The sequence below is a fragment of the Microtus pennsylvanicus genome, chromosome 3, assembly GCF_037038515.1.
Source record: "Microtus pennsylvanicus isolate mMicPen1 chromosome 3, mMicPen1.hap1, whole genome shotgun sequence".
Lineage (NCBI taxonomy): Eukaryota > Metazoa > Chordata > Mammalia > Rodentia > Cricetidae > Microtus > Microtus pennsylvanicus.
This window is the reverse complement of record NC_134581.1, coordinates 43629150-43646704: the sequence shown is the minus strand read 5'-3', so window position 1 is coordinate 43646704 and position 17555 is coordinate 43629150. Positions and strand designations below refer to the sequence as shown.

The 17555-nt window shown below is 39.3% G+C and overlaps 1 protein-coding gene across 4 annotated transcripts in view; it reads right to left on the bottom strand.

Moving 5' to 3' along the window:
- The window catches only part of Mlip (muscular LMNA interacting protein), a 237675-nt gene that overhangs the window by 219367 nt on the left and 753 nt on the right, over positions 1 to 17555 (bottom strand). The window contains exon 1 of one of the 4 annotated variants that reach the window (XM_075965200.1): positions 10726 to 10895. The exons of 2 other annotated variants lie outside the window; for them this stretch is intronic. The gene's annotated coding sequence lies outside the window, so the exon portion shown is untranslated. Of the gene's footprint in view, positions 1 to 10725; positions 10896 to 17555 lie in introns of those variants that run through there. One more of the 4 variants, XM_075965198.1, reaches the window with a different exon arrangement.

Here is a 17555-nt window from a genome sequence, read left to right as displayed (position 1 = left end):
ATAAATTTGTAAAATCTAAAAGAAACAGACAATTTTCTGGATACATACCATAAACCGAAATTAAATCAAGACCAGATAAACAATTTAAACAGACCTAAAAACCCTAAGGAAATAGAAGAAGTCATCAAAAGTCTCCCAACCTAATAAAGCCCAGGACTGAATGGTTTCAGCACAGAATTCTATCAGAACTTCAAAGAAAAGTTAATACTAATACTCCTTAAATTGTTCTACACAATAGAAACAGAAGCAACATTGCCAAACTCTTTTTACAAGGCTACAGTTACCTTAATACCCAAACCACACAAAGACTCAACTAAGAAAGAGAATTACAGACTAATTTCCCTCATGAACACTGATGCAAAAATACCCAATAAAATACCAGCAAACTGACTCCAAGAACACATAAAAAAAATAATCCACCATGATCAAGTTGGCTTCATCACAAAGATACAAAGATGCAGGGATGGTTCAACATACAAAAAAATCTGTCAATGTAATCACCATATAAATAAACTGAAAAAAAAAACACATGATTATCTCATTAGGTGCTGAAAAAGCCTTCGACAAAATCCAACTTCCTCCATGATAGAAGTCTTGGGTAGAGAAGGGATAAAATAAAGCAATATATAACAAGCCAACAATCAACATCAAAGTAAATGGACAGAAGCTCAAAGTGATTCCACTAAAATCAGGAACAAGACAAGGTTGTCCACTCTCTCTGTATCTACTCAGTATAATTCTTGAAGTTCTAGCTAGAGTAAAAGAAGATCAAAGGATATAGAGTAAGGAGAACACTCCTCCATTGCTGGTGGGAGTATAAACTTGTACAGCCACTTTGGAAATCAGTATGGCAATTTCTCAGAAAATTCGGAATCAATCTACCTCAGGACACAGCAATACCACTTTTGGGAATATACCCAAAGGATGCACAATCATACAATAAGGACGTTTGCTCAACTATGTTCATAGCAACATTACTCATAATAGCCAGAAACTGGAAACAACCTAGATGCCCTATAACCGAAGAATGAATTAAAAATATAGGGTACATTTATACAATGGAGTACTACTCAATGATAAAGAACAATGACATCTTGAAATTTTCAGGAAAATAAATGGAATTAGAAAAAAAAAAGCATCCTGAGCGAGGTAACCCAGACCCAGAAAGACAAACATGCGATGTAATCACTAATAATTGAATATTAAACATAAAGTAAAGGATAACGAGACTATAGTCCATGACCACAGAGAAGCTAGGTAACAAGGAGAACCCTAAGAGAGAACTACATGAATCCCCTTGAGAGGAGGAAACATAAAAGATCTCCTGATTAAATTTGGAGTGTGTTGGTGGGGGGAAAAACTGGGGAGGAGAATATGAGGAACAGGATGGTTGGGATGGGGGAAGGACAGAGAGGGAGAGCAAGGAAAGAGATATCTTGATTGAGGGAAATATTGTGGGGCTAGCAAGAATCCTGGCACTAGGGAAATTCCCAGGAATCTACACCCCAGCTAATACCCTAAGCAATAGTGGAGAGGGTACCTGAACTGGCCTTCCCCTGTAATCAGATTGATGACTACCTTAATTGTCATCATAGAACTTGCATCCAACAGCTGATGGAAACAGACCCACAGCTAAGCACTTGACTGGGCTTCAAGAGTCCAGTGGAAGAAAGTGGGGAGACATTATATGAGCAAAGGGGTCAAGACCATGATGAGGAAACATGCAGAAACGGCTGACCTGAGCTAGTGGGAGCTCACTGACTCTAGAATTACAGTGCAGAAACCTGCATAAAACCAAACTAGCTCTCTGAATGTGAATAACAGTTGTGTGGCTTGGGCAGTCTGTGCCACCACTGGCAGTGGGATCAGGATTTATCCCTACTACATGAACTGACTTTCTTGGAGCCCATTCTCTACAAAGGGATACCTTGCTCAGCCTAGATGGAGGGCAAGAAGAGGGCTTGATCCTGCCTCAAAGTGATGTGCCAGGCTTTGTTGACTCCCCATGGGGAGCTTTACCCTCTCTCCAAGGACTGGATGGGGAGTGGGATAGGAGAAATGTGGGGGAAGTGGGAGGTGGGGAGAGACTGGGAACTGGGATTGGTATGTAAAACTTTTATTAAAAAATGTTTTAAATAAAAAAGTCAAGACAGAAAAAAAATCACTAGTCTTTCTAAGAAAGAGGGGAAGGATTGTATGAGCCAGTGGGGTCAAGGTCATGACAGGGAAATCCATGGAAATAGCTGACCTGAGCTCGCCAGAGCTCAACAACTCTGGACCAACAGCTAGGGAGCCTCCATGGGAGCTACCTAGTCCTTCTGCATGCGTGTGACAGTTGTGTAGCTTGACCTGTTTGTAGGACTTCCAGCAGTGGAATCAGGACCAGTCCCTGATGTTTGAGCTGGCTTTGGGGAATTCAATCCTCAAGCTGGGTTGCCTGACCCAACCTTGATGCAGGGGGAAGAGCTTCCTCTGACCTCACTTGATATGCCATGCTTTGTTGACTCCCAGAGGAGGTCTGCCCCTTTTGGAATGGAGATGAAGGAGGAGAGGGGAGGGGGTAAAAGAGAGGTTGGAGAAGGGAATGGGAAGGAAGGGGGGAGGAAAACTGTGGCTATGTGTAAAATAAATGAATAAAAATTAATAAAAGGATTGGGTAGTCTTCCTATATACCAGTGACAAACAAGCCAAGAAAGAAATTAGAAAAATAAGCCCATTTACAACAAATAAATAAAATGAAATACTTAGGAATAAGAATAATCAATGAGATGAAAGACTTCTTTAAAAAAACAAACTTAAAATACTGAAGAATGAATTTGAGGAAAATACAAGAAGATGAGATGATCTCTCATTTTCATGGTATGGAAAAACCATTAAAACAGCTATCTCACTAAAAGCAATCTTCAAATTCAATGAACCCAAGCAAAGTTCCAAGGCCATTCTTAACAGACATAGACTATCCAGAACTATATATGGAAACACAAAATCCCAAGCATAGCCAGAACAACCTTGAGTGAAAGGAATACTGGGGGCATTATCACAACATCTTATCTCAAATTATACTACCTAGTCATAGTAATAACAACAGCACAGCACTAGAATTAAAGCAGACACAGAGTTAAATGAATAAAAAAGAGAACCAAATATAAGTCCATGCAATTATGACCATTTGGTTTTTTGTTTTGTTTTGTTTTTTGAGACAGGGTTTCTCTGTAGCTTTGAGACCTGTCCTGGAACTAGCTCTTGCAGTCCAGGCTGGCCTTGAACTCAGAGAAATCCACCTGTCTCTGCCTCTCGAGTGCTGGGATTAAAGGCATGTGCACTACCACCTAGTGACTGCCTGATTTTTAACAAAGATGATAAGATTCATACTAGAAAAAAGGTAATCTCAATAAATGATATCTGGAAAACTGGATATCATCATGTAGAATGAAACTAGATTCTTTTTCTTTAATATTAATTTTATTTTTAATTATGTGTATGTGGGTGTGTGCACATGGGTATAAGAGCCCATGGAGGCCAGAGGCGCTGGATCTATAGGACCTGAGTTACAGGCAATTGTTGGCCACAAGACTGGGAAATAAACTCACGTCCTCTGTATGAGCAGTACATGTTCTTAACTATTGAGACATCATTTCCAGCCCCAAAACTAGATTCTTACCTCTTACTGTACAAACTCAACACCAAATAGGTCAAGGACCTCAATATAAAACCAACCACCTTAAAATTGCTAGAGGAAAAATAAGGGAGTTTCCTTCAACACACAGGCAAGAACTTTCTAAATAGGACTCTGGTAGCACAAGAAATAGGGCCAATGATTGACAAATGGAACCTCACAAGATAAAAAGCTTCTGTACACCAAAGGAAACTCTCAATCATAAGAGTTGGCCAAGAGGACGGCCAACAAGCTCTGCCAGCTATCCACTGGAGGCCCTAGAGTTTACAGAGGACTCGAGAAGTTAAGCATCAAAGAAACAAACCACTTACTTAAGAAATGTAATATAGAATGGAACAGACTGTGCCCAAAAGAAGAGTTTCAAGTAGCTAAGAAGCACTTTTAAAGTGTTCATAATCCTTAGCTACTATGGATTAGGATTATGGATTAAAATTACTTAAGATTCCCTCTCTCTCCAGCCATAACGTCCATCGTGAAGGTTACAAATGACAACAAATGCTGGCTTTGGTGTGAGTAAGGATGAACTTTTGTACACTGTTGATGGGAGTGCAAAATGATATAGACACTTTGGAAATTAATATGAATATTTTGTTTTTAAAAAGAACAAAGAAAGGAAAAAAGAAGGGAGCAAGGGAGGGAGAAAAAGAGGGAGAGAAGAGAGGTACTACCAAAAAATAGAACTATCTTATGACATAGCTGGGAATGTATTCAAAAGATTGTAAATCTTATAAAAGGGAGAGTGGATGCCTTCTTCTGGCCTCTATACAGACCCACACACTATATAAACATAGAAACATAGAGACACATAATTAAAAATACTTCTTTGAATGTAAAGGCCCATGTACAAGTGAATAATGCTGATCCCAGAAGCTAAGGGTTATTAAATAAAACTCCCAGGGCCAGGTGTGGGACACCTTCCTAGGCCTTGTTGACCAAGAAGGACACAGTGACCTCCAAAACTATACAGATGATGGCCACTGCCATTGGCTGCCCCTAAAACAGGGTGGTAATAGCCTCATGTTGAAGATACCACACAACTTGGCTGGAGAATACAAAAAACCAAGCCGAGACTGAACTAGAAGCTTCCTTCCTACTGGCAAGCTTCCATGGTGCCAGAAGTTGCTCTGCAGGAAGTTGGAGGAGGGGACCAGTGAGCAGCAGTCTTCCCTAGCTTTCACCCTTGCATGCTACAATGTCAGCTACAAAGCAAGAGGTGCTAAGTTGTACAACAGTAGTGCAGCTATTGATGGGGGTAACAAATTGATTTCTAATCACTCTTGAGCCCTGCTCCTTTAGAAGGGAGTTCATGCCTGGTACTGTGAACTAGATCAAAGTCCTAGGCTAGAGAGGTCCTAGGCATGAGGCGTGGTGAGTCTGTGATTTTTGTTTTGATGAAGAAACATGTTGTCAAACAGCCTCTTAAATGTCTATGTTTATACCCACGGACTGGTGCTGTCCTTGCTGTAATTTTAAAAATGTCCCTTTTCAGTGAGCAGTAATTAATGCTTAGATTTGAGGTGGCCAAGGAGCTGAAAATAAGTGGCTGTTGAATGTTCAGCACTAATGAGGGCACTCTCATTACTCTGCAAAGTTTGAGGAACACTGCACAAGGGGTGATTTGGGAGGTGATGTATGCTGTGAATATGTTTTATTGCCATTGTCCAATAAAGAAGCTGCTTTTGGCCAATGGCTTAACAGAGTAAAGCCAGGCTGGAAGAGATATAGAGAAAGAGTAGACAAAGTCAAAGAGATGCCATGTAACTGCCACCAAGACAGACACCAGATGGAACTTTACCTGGTAAGCCACATCCATGTGACAATACACAGTTAATAGAAATTGGTTAATTTAAGATTTAAGGGTTAGCCAGAAATACATTTAAGCTATTGGCCAAAGAGTATTGCAAATAATATAGTTTCTGACAGATTCCATCAGGTCTAAGCGGCCAGGAATGAATGAGCAGCCTCCAACAACAAAGGGGGAAGAGAAAAGATCTAAGAACTGAATAAAGAGTAGCGCAATAAAATGTTGTCATACAGGTATGACATGGCCGTGGGAGATATGAGATCAAAACCATGGATGACTTCATAGGAACTATACAAGAATGAGCCTATAAACTTTCAGTTATGGATAGAGAGGGGAACTCATGGGTGTTCCTACACAGAGACGAGCAAATGGCAGTCAAGGGCTCCTGAAGAAGAGGAAGTCATTTTCTTGAATGATATAGCAGCAGGTGACTTACTGGTGCTCCAGAAGAGAGCATCGCATTCATGCCCACATGAGTAGACCTGGTTAAACCCAGTGGGCCTCAAGGCAATCATCATCAGCATCGTCATCATCATCATCATCATTATGAAAATGGGATTGAGACTTGGTAGGAGGAAGGAGTATGATGGAGGGAGGAGCAGCACAAGAGAGGGAAGAAGGGTGAATGTGACCAAAATGTGTTATATATGTATATGAAGCAGTCAAAAAACAAATTAAAAATTTTAAATACTATATATGAAAGGCATAAAAAAATATCTCTGGTGATACTTTTACACACTAAGAGAAAGTCTCACAGTCTCTTTACTTCATTGTTCTTTGATCAGGGGTACTGGCAAACAAGTAGAAGCTGCTCTGTCCCTCTTGTCATACGCTGGCTCACTTTCACATAACTCTCTGGCAGTGCTACTGCCAATGCTAATAGCCCACAATGCTGCCAACATCCCAGTTGCTGCCATCAATCCTACAAGGGTGCCGAGGGCTCCACCACACCACAGCATCAAGCATACTTGGATTCTGGCTCTTCGTATCATATGAAGATTCTGTGAAATACAACTCAAGAGGCTGAGTTGGAAATCAGCCAGAATGAGAAGGCAACTGTCATCCTTGTGGATTATTACTTTTCGTGAACAAAATCCTAGGTATGTCTCTGCCTGAGAGACTCCTCAACATCCTTTGAAAACTGTCCTTGAAATGTGTCAAACCACCAGCTTTTCACATGTGACTAAAGCTTGAGAATGTGATTTAGGCTTAGTTTGGGGTCTCCACAATGTATCAAATTATATATAATCTAATACACACGCATGTCCACACATGCACTTAGGCATATACAAAGCCATGCAGCTCGAACTTTTAAGAGTACCATTCCACATTCACCTGGATGATAAAGGACCAAGAACATAAGCTCCCTGACCTTGAGGAGCTTGCAGTCTCCAGGTGGCCAACCTTACAAAGGCACAGCACAAATGCACTCAAGGCTTCTATAGACCTGCTGTCAGATGAATACAGCACCAAGTCTCGGGTGGCCTTGAAATCCCTTCTGATACACTTTCATCAATCAGCACAATCATAAAACTATGAGCTTATTACCAAAAAAGAATCATTCTCAGCTCTTTGAAACTTCAGTAAAAGTGAAAAAATAAAACTTATCCCACTGAATTATCCTTATATCAACCTTTAGGATTATAGGAACCAGAGGAGACAAGGACACCAGAACACTGCCCACAGAACCAACTAAGCAGGGCTCATAGGGGCTCACAGAGACTGAAGTGACAATCAGGGAACCTATATGAGTCTAATCTAGGACTTCTACATTGTGTAGCTTCTGGGTTTTTTTTTTGTGGGACTCCTAACAATAGACCTAGGAATGTCTCTGACTCCTTTGCCTGCTCTTGGGACACTTCCTTCTACCAGATTGTCTCATCCAACCTTGATAAGAGAGTTGGCGCCTAGTCTTATCACATCTTGCTGTGCCATGTTCAGCTGATATCCTTAGGAGTCCTGTTCTTTTCTGGAGGGAAATGGAGGTACAGTGGATCTTGGGGTGAGGGGATGTGAGCAGAAACTGGGAGGAGAGGCAGGAAGGGAAATTGCAGTCAGGATGTACTATATGAGATAAAAAATAAATAAAAAGAAAAGAGAAGAAAAAAATTGTAGAGTTTGGCAAATAGGAATTTCCTGAACAAATACATTAATGAATTTGCATGTTAATATCTGTGACATGGCTGATCTATGATGCTTCTACTTTGAATAAGCTGTATTTTCTATCAAAATAATAAAAAAAAACAAGGTCTAATACACCCATGCCTCTAAATTCCCTTAGGTAGTGGCATTGTGGATCAGCAATTTTCTACTGTGCTTATTATTTTTATGAACAATATTGCATAAGCATTATTGCAATCAAATATATATATATATACATATATATACATATATATATATATATATATATATATATATATATATAATGCATTTTGGTCATTCCCACCTCTTTCCCCAAAACTCCCAGATCCATACCTTTCCCTACTCGCCCAACTTGTGATCTCATTTTTTTTCTTAACATATCAGCTACAGTTTATGCTGCTCCTATACCCTTGGGTGTGTGGCCTTCACTCGAGGGTAATCTACCAGCCAGAGATTACACCCTTTTAAAAAGTGACTATCCATCTCCCAGAAGCTATCAACTGACAGTAGGTCTGGGTGTACAAATCCCAACTCAGAAATAAAAAAATCATAATAATAATAATATTTCACCACCAAAAAAGCCGAGATCCCATAGAAACAGCACCTAATGAAAAGGCATGGAATAACTTCCAAAGAATTTAGAGAATGGCTAAAAATTCTACAGTCGAGCAACTTGAAGATGACAAAGAGATGATGAAATAGGGAAGTCAACCCAAGACATGAAAGTCGAGTTTAAATTTTTAAGATCTACGTATTTTGGCAAGCCATAGTTGACACAGTGGTTTCACAGAGTGCTGTGAGCACCAAGGTCCATGTGTGCTGCTTGACCAATTTGTAAAGAATAGAAGTTTGCTTTCTCACAGTCCTGAGGTTTGGAGTTCAAGATCAAGGCACTGAGTGATTTATGTCTGGAAAAGTCTTGGCTTATTTTTTAAGTAGGGATGGTGACCCCATGTGTCCTCACATAGAGGAATGAAGAAATGGCAAAAAAAAAAAAAGAACATTTGCTCTGTCCTCACACAGAGAAGAGCAAGACCCTATTCTCACTCATTAGGTCTCCAACCACATAACTTAATTATCCTCAACCCAAAAGCATACCAGTACTCAAGAGCCCCACATTGACTAGTTTCAACATATTAATTGAAGAGGACACATTCTGACTATAGCATCTCCTGATATAGAATAATAATATTATACAACAAGCCAGACCTAGTAACATACACTTTAATCTTAACCGTCAGGTGGCTAAAAGAGGAGGATGTTGGAGTCAAAGCCAGCCTGGGATATACAAGGAGTTCTAGGCCAACGTGAGCAACATATCAATATTCTACCTCAAGAAAAAAACAAAAATCCAAACTTAGAATTTTTTTTTTGATTTTTCGAGACAGGGTTTCTCCGTAGCTTTTGGTTCCTGTCCTGGAACTAGCTCTTGTAGACCAGGCTGGCGTCGAACTCACAGAGATCCGCCTGCCTCTGCCTCCCGAGTGCTGGGATTAAGGGCATGCGCCACCACCGCCCGGCCAAACTTAAAATTTTTTAAATGCCATGAAACACTCAATCACCTATTGATTGCAAAGAATATTCAACATGAACAAAACATTGAGAAAAAGCTTTGAAAATGAATTCGGGCAGGTAGGAAGATGACTCGGTGGTTAAGGGCATGTGCTGCTCTTGCAGAGGACCTGAGTTTCATTCACCGTGCCTATACCAGAAGTACTCAAACTGCTACTATCTCCAGATTCAGGGGAACTGATACCCTCTTCTGGCCTCTGCAGGCATCTGCATGCACTCACGTGTATACACACACACACACACACACACACACACTTTAAAAAAAATAATAATAATCAAAGAGTTTCTGGTCCAAGACATCTGATCGATGAAGTAGATATCTCTTGGCCACTCAAAGGAAGTTTTAAAATCACAGCCAAAAGACCTGGCAGGAGAAGAGAATGAGTATAAAAAAGCATGCTGTAATTTTCTGGGGGAAAGGAAAGGCACGTGAGCTGTGGGATGAAGCTGAGTTGAAGAAAAGGATCCTAGTGGGTGCCTTATAAACCCTGAGGGTGCCACAGTCAGGGAAAGAAAATCCCACAGAGCCTCCACTATGATGCTAAAGTTAGACAAGTGCTCTGTGGAAGTCTGCGGGGAGGGCCTCATTCTGCACCTCAGATCAGTAGGAGAAGTAGTAAGAAACGAAATAGACTACAGACTCCCCAGTTGTATGAATGAATGAATGAATGCATATGGATGGATGGGTGGATGGGTGGATGCGTGGATAGATGGATGTACCTACAGGGGAGCAGAGCAAACAGCCTGAAAAAAATTGCAGGAATTCCCAGCTGAGAAGCTGAGCTCACACTGAAAAAAAAAATTTTTTTTAAAGTCAGAATGGTAAAGATTTCATTTCACTTCCCACAGGCTAAAGAGAACCCCACTCTCTGCAATAAGCTTGTTAATTCATGCTGACATTTTCTGCCTTCAGCCTCACACTATGACATGGTGTCCCCAGAGAAATTATAACAGGCTTGAAAAGCAATCCTACTGGCTCTCTGATCTTCTAAGATGAAGGTTATCAAGTTTGTACTTAAAATCATGATCCCTAGATCACTGTACCCTGATATTTACAAAGGCACAAGGCCTATTTTGGAGAACAAGTTGGGGAGGTGGGAGGATTTCCCTCAGAGGCTACCCATGCAAAGAAACGCCCATTAACTCAGAAAGCTCAGGAAAGGAGCCTTGGGAAATGTTTAGGTAGAAAGTATTTGCAACAGGCCAGCAATTAAACCACAGCTATCTTCCAGAAAGTCTCTGGAAATCATCTTGTTTCCATGAAGGTCATGTAGCAATGTAATTCCACTCCGGCGATAATCTATTCCTCATCCCCAGCCCCTATGGAGAATCGTGCTTGGGGCTGAACTTATACACAGTTGTAATTCCCACGGTGAAGACTTGCAACTTATCCCCCGCCCCAAACTGTGTGCTCTAAATGTCGCTTTGAAAGCCGAATTAACAGCCTGCAATCCATCCGTCTTGCTTCTGTATTCGCTCTCACACACAGCTACATCAAAAGAGCCATTCAAACAGCCCATCCCGGACTTACATTATCAGCAGACACTGCTTTAATTAGCAGTGCTTCTCAAAAGGCTGGATGGCTTCAAGAACTGGATTTGAACCAGAAAGCAGAAATCTGGATCCTCATCAGTTTCTTAACTCGCCCTGGGTTCTAATAGTCCCCAACCCTCGCTTTTGTCAACGGGGGTGAAAAAGGAACGCGGAACACTGACCAGGATTTCAGCTCTCTTGAGCTCCTACGTTTTCTACGTTTTTTTTTTCTTTTTCTGAACCTGCTGTGATGCAGAGGGGCTAAAATTAAAGCAGCGAGAGAGCGAGCTGAGATATCTGTGTCAGGTGCTCTGCAGGGGCGGCGGAAACTCCAAAACAGAATGAGTCACAGCTGAAGGGGCCATTTTGGAAATGATATTTAAAACAGGTATCTATATGTGCTCAGTTTTCATTACCGATAAAACCACAATGTTTATTATGAGAAAATACTATACTTCCTATACAAATATCAAGACTCTTAAATTTTCTTCTCTTCACTTATTCCACAATGTTCTCCCATGATCAAATTCCTGAATCGTTATTGTTTCTCAGTTAAAAGTAAAAAAGCAAAAATACTCAGCTTTAATACATGAGTACTGAAGTTCAAATTCCATACTTTAAAAGAACTTCATCTAATAGCAATAACTTCTACCAACACATTTTACATATAAAAAAAAAACAAACTTTCTCAGGATCGCTTATATTTGCAAGGGATTTACTGAATCCCCAGTCAGAGGACGTTTTTCACACACATGAAATACTGCACAGTTCAACATTAGAAAAACCAGTCCAACCACTCACTTTGTAGATAAGGAAGCCAAAGGTTAAATGCTTTGTCAAAGATCACAAAAACACATAATTTTTTTCTAATGCCGGGCTCCTTGAGGAAACCCACCGTGTTTGCCGCCACTTAAAAGCCCTCACCGCCCTCCACACATATGCACCCCAGGGTCACATGCAGGCCTAAATGTGGGTTATTATAGACAGGAAAGGGTGGGACCACAACATCAGGTTCATGGGTCCATCGTTTTCCAGTCTCCCTTTCCTTTACGGGTGCACAGTAGGACTTCAGTTCTCCTGGCCTTCACAGTATGTCACCACCCTCTCTTGTTTACTCAGTGGTTTACTTGCAGTCTTCAAGATGGTTTATTATTTATTTGTTACTGTCTTTAAAAGAGAAGGGGCTAGAAATACATCAGGATTGTTCTTACAAAAAAGAAATGTGTGGAAAAACACAACTCTCAGTTTTTCCAAACTGTGTGCCGCTGTACCTTGTCACCAGGGGGAAAGCCAGGATTCCCTGACTGCTCAGAAGAGAGATGGGAAGCCCTGGTTCTTCAGAAAACTGTCTTAACCAGTGACACAGAAGGCACAATCCTACAACGTCTTCAGTGGATTCTCAGAGAGGTTTTGTTTTCCTGAGAAAAAAAGCTAAATAAATTACTAAATAACAATAAATAAGCTAGTCACATCATTCCTTAAGATTCAGAAGTAACCGAGAGTTCAAAATCCCAGAGAAACCTGCCCTGAAGCTTCTCTGTGTGCACTCTGGCTCAGGAAGGACTGAGGAACTCTCTGGAGTATTTTGCCTACCTAGGTATTGAAAACAAATATTTCCAAAGAGCACTTTGGATATAGACTTATTATAGATTGCTGGCACTCTTCAGAGAAAAGGGGCCAATAAAAAAAAAGATACACTAATAATTGAGCCATTCTGAAAGGTGGGCCAAGTGGAAGAGTTGAATGCGCAGTAGGTAACCACATGTTAATCATGCTAGAATGCCCACCATTGCTCATAACACAAACACACAGAGAGACAGACAGACAGACAGACAGACAGACAGAGACAGACAGAGACAGAGACAGAGAGAGCGCTAGCAACAGCATAAGGGAATTGAAGTGTAGGTATAAAGTAACTCACACTCAGTAAGTGATCAGACAGAAGAGCCGGCCACGCGAGGCAATTTTGTCAGTGAAATCCCAGCACATGGCACAGCAGGAATCATTCGTTCACGTTGAGTAGTGAAGAAATGAATGAAATAAGGTTTCCAACACAAGTAAGTCCATCCCAACGAATAGGAAAGTTTTTATCTTTCCTGTATGTTGACCACCACCAAAATTAACTTGTTATTAAAATGCAATAATTGTGCCACCTTACATTCAGAAACTTACCACTCTTTCATTATAGAAATTCTCCTGTAAGGAATGCTGCATAAATCAGACGCATTTGTGCATACTTAACAAGTAATACAACAAAAAAATAACAGCAAAAACTTTTTATCACCTATCTTCAATATTGAATACTTGATGCCAATTAACTCTAACAAGAATGGTTAAAAAGAAAAACAAATAAGTAAATATTATGGGGAAATATGCTACTGCGTGAAACACTCTATAATTGCCCTATTGTTTTGACGAGTAATTATGGACTTGCTACCACAAATCCATATAAGAAATTGGAGCCGGGCGGTGGTGGTGCACACCTTTAATCCCAGCACTTGGGAGGCAGAAGCAGGCGGATCTCTGTGAGTCGAGGCCAGCCTGGTCTACAAGAGCTAGTTCCAGGACAGGAACCAAAAAAGCTATGGAGAAACCCTGTCTCGAAAAATCCAAAAAAAAAAAAAGAAAGAAAGAAAGAAAAAGAAAGAAATTGGAATGTCTGTGCTGTGTATGCTTAGAATACTTCCACGCTACTGAAATCTATGCTCATTATTCATAATCCATTTAAAATAATTAAAGCTTACTAATTGTCTTAAAGACAGAGCCTTTTTCACATTCTCTCTGCCTCATTCAAGATAGCCATTCAGAACCCCATACTGATTTGAAATCCCTTTTCCTGGGAACATTTATACCTGTGCTATATACCCAACAAAACGCAATGACATCAGGAATTATAACAAAAGTATTAACCCTATACTTTTCTTTTTGCTAACAAATTTGTTCTTTGACAGTAATTAATTTTCTTTCTATTGATGGAACTATGACTTTTACTTACAGAGCTAAATTTTTCTAGGTTATCACAGAATTTTAAAAGCACAATCCTTTACATTTTACGACAATTATTAATATTTTAATTTTGTTTATTTTCACTGTATTCAAAACTAATCAAAATGAACTTCTCTCTATACTCAAAAATATTATGGGATAATTATATATTGTTGGATAAGCCATTATTGAAATTCAAAATAAGTCAAGCATTAAACATGAAAAGTAAAATTTGAGTTTTCATCTTCTTATGTCATATTTCCTCTTAGAATTCTAATCATCAGATGCCTTATTTGCCACCTAGAGGGCTCCTTTTCCTTAAGGAAGCAATATTTACAACATTCCAAAATTGCCTACAGTCTCGCTCTGCATCTAACAAGTTTCAATATAAAATGATTAAAGCAGACACACTCTTGTTATTATTTTATGATATCATTGAACTTTCAATACTTGAGACAATGAGATTATGTTTTGAGACATTTCACAATAACACAATAGGGATTACTGGATTTATGCATGATATTTAGTTGGTTTTATCATCTCTTAAACCACGTTACATTAAAATGCCCTAAGGTACATGATTATTTTTACTATGTTCATGTATGAATAGTTTCTTTTCATTTCAAGATTTCATTTACTATAAATGTGAGTAACCTCTTTGCTGGTGCACTTTAGTCTAAATAAGGGGTATTGTAAAAAACAGCCAGGATATTTTGCATTGGTTATACTTATTTATTAAAACATACTGAATAAAAATTAACGCTTGTTTTTAAACTATTCCAAAATTTACTTCATTTTATAGATTTTGGTGGCACCTAGCTGGAAGTTACTGTCATATAAGATGCAAGTTATGTATAAAGTAATACATAAAAATCAAAAGACTAACTTACATGCTAACATACATGATCTTATTATATTCCAGAGCACATGGTTCCTCAACTGCCTCTACAAGCATGTTAAAGCATGTCACACTCATCCATGAACTTAAGAAACTCTAAGTCAAGCTTCAGTGTATCCCACAATATATGTTAAATACAATAGAAGTCTCAAAAGTACATTCCCTAGAGTTTTCTGAATGTTCTGAGAACAGCCAGAACCATTTTTGGAGGAAGTCAAAAAAAAATTCAGTTCCTAGGAACACAGTTAAGGATGCACAGGACAAGAAAAACAAAAATTCGTTCACCACTAACATCTGTGGTAGTGGAAATGACCACACTGAAAGATGTCAAAAATACCGCCCTGCAACCCACGTCATAATCCACAAGCCTTAGCTTTAGTGTAATCTGGCTTTGCAGGTTCAATGACTGAGACATTAGCATGCTACATAGCTCATCTCTCCAGGGCTGGGAAGGTACCTAGAAATCCATGAGAACTGATTTTTCACTACGATGTTGGACAGTTTGATATGATATCCATCTGATTATGAGCAACTTCACTCAGCACTGACAAATTTAGAGATCTTTGAAAATTTTGAAAGAAAAGAACATAGCTCCCAGAAATCTTTACTTTTAGTGACCAAACATCAATCAATTCAGGGCAAAAACAATAATCAACATTTAGAAGCATATTGAGCCATGTATATAATTCAGTGGATTAAAGGGTGGCCAGGCTGATGTAACGATTGCAGTTAGGATACCCAGCACCTGCACCGAAACCAGACAGGTTTGGCCCCTGCCTATAATCTCAATACGTGCAGGGGCAACAACAAGGGATCCCTAGAGCAGACTGGTTAACCAGATCAACCAGAGTCAGCAAGTTGCAGGCTTAGCTAGAGATTCTACCTCAGTAAGTAAAGTGGACTAAACGACTCAGAAACAGATTCAGCAGCAGCTTTGGCCCTCCAGTTTCATAAAAACACAAGCACATGTGCATCCACACACATGTGAGCATGTGACCATGCATATACACACATGCACACGTACACACAAAAAATAGTGGAAATTTAATTCCTTCACCACAGGAGAGTGTATAGCTAGAACCACTACTTCAGTTCTGTCTGTCTCTAGTAGGAAAAATTGATGCTTTTCAAGATGCTGCAGGCTGTTGATTTTCTTATTTATTCATACAGATATTAACTTAAATTTAATAAATGAGGCTGTGTGTGCTGCCTCATGGCAGGATGCATATTACAACATTGTTCATTAAAGTCCAGAGAAATGCAACTTTAAGCAAGGTGCAGATGAGACTATTATAAAGTACACATATTAAAGTGTTTGGGTAGCAAAATATACTCTCCTTTAAAAAACATAATTTAAGAAATATTACTATTTAAAATAAACATAGTGAATAATTTTCAGAACAGAGTTAACTCCACATAAAGTATGTTTAAACTATTTCAGCAACCTAAATAAATATACTGAGTTATGTTGACAGTGACAAAGAAAACAGTGGCCCAGCCACAGATGTGTTTGGATGCATAGGCACAAAGCAACTGCATGTTCACTGTGTTTGGGTTAATTTTCTTCTAAGATGTATTATACATTTCTCAGCTCTCTTATCCAGAAAACAATAACTATGAATTAGTCTTTTCTTGATATCAGTACCATCAGGATCCCAGCATCTGAAAGGTGGCTAACATATATGGACATTTATGCTGTCCATGTCATTTTTCCCTGATACTAGCTTTTGTGCATTCCTTCCCTCCATGGGAGTTGTCTCTGCACCACAAGCTGAATTCTCCTGTGCTTTCTCTCCCTTCCACTGCCATACTGTCCTCCTGTCTTCTGGAAATTAATCAGAGACAGCCTGAGGCCTCCACAGCCGTCATGTTCATGAGTTGTGGGGTAGCGGCTTCCTCTAAGGAGATACTTTTTGCTCACTTTTAGATTTATAGTTGGTTTCAAGGTAGAGTGGGGCATGCAAGATGTCTGAACTTCCAGCAAGTGAAACGTTAATGCATCAAATCATGTCAAATAATAAGAGATCATTTTCACTTTGTGCATTTGCCCCAAGTCCACTGTGCTTATTTGTAAAACTAACTCGGAGTTAGAGCAGACACTAGTTTACAGCAACCCTCACGTCACATATTTTTATCAGGGTGTGACAACACTCGGCATTTACACTTACACTATCTGGATTTTCCTTCTGCTTTGAAATGAATTTCAGTGGTCTCTTTTTATAATTTGTTTGTGAGTGTGTACATAACATATAAGTGTGTACATGTATGTATGTGTGTGTGCTGTGTAAGTGTGGTGTGTGCGTGTGTCTGGGGTAAGTGTTTTTTAGCTAAATCAAGCCAAACCAATGTGAAAACAGGGTAATGCTAGAGACTTCCTGTATACACATTATGGCTTTTAATCTTCACAAACCCTTCAAACTAGTTATTACTGTCCCCTGTCTTATAAGCAAGTTAACTGAGGTTCAGAAAGATTGAACAAAATCCCAAAGTTTTACATTTGGAAGTTGAATAACAAGAATTTTCATGAAAATATTTCTGACTCAAAAGCTCTAGTTATTTCTATAATATTTGACCTTTCCATAAAGTCAAAATGAAAAATACTCTGTAATCATTATATGCTACACAATGTCCACAATTATTACTCAAAATGAGGACAACCTGAGTCCTTTAAGGAACATTTATATTTCATCCAAAACGCTTTTAAGATCTTGAAATTTTAAAATTCTTTAGGAATATTCAAGTCACGATTTTTCTCCATTTTTAGATTTTAACATCAGTGAGAATATATAACCTAAACTTCAGATACCCAGAACAATATGATCACATAAGTAGGGCCTTATCAGAATCTTTAGGGCTTAACTTTAAGCTTCTCTGTTGCTGTTAAATGAGGCATGCATGATTCTAACATTTGCTTTGTAACCATGGTAAGCTTGCACGCAAAGTTA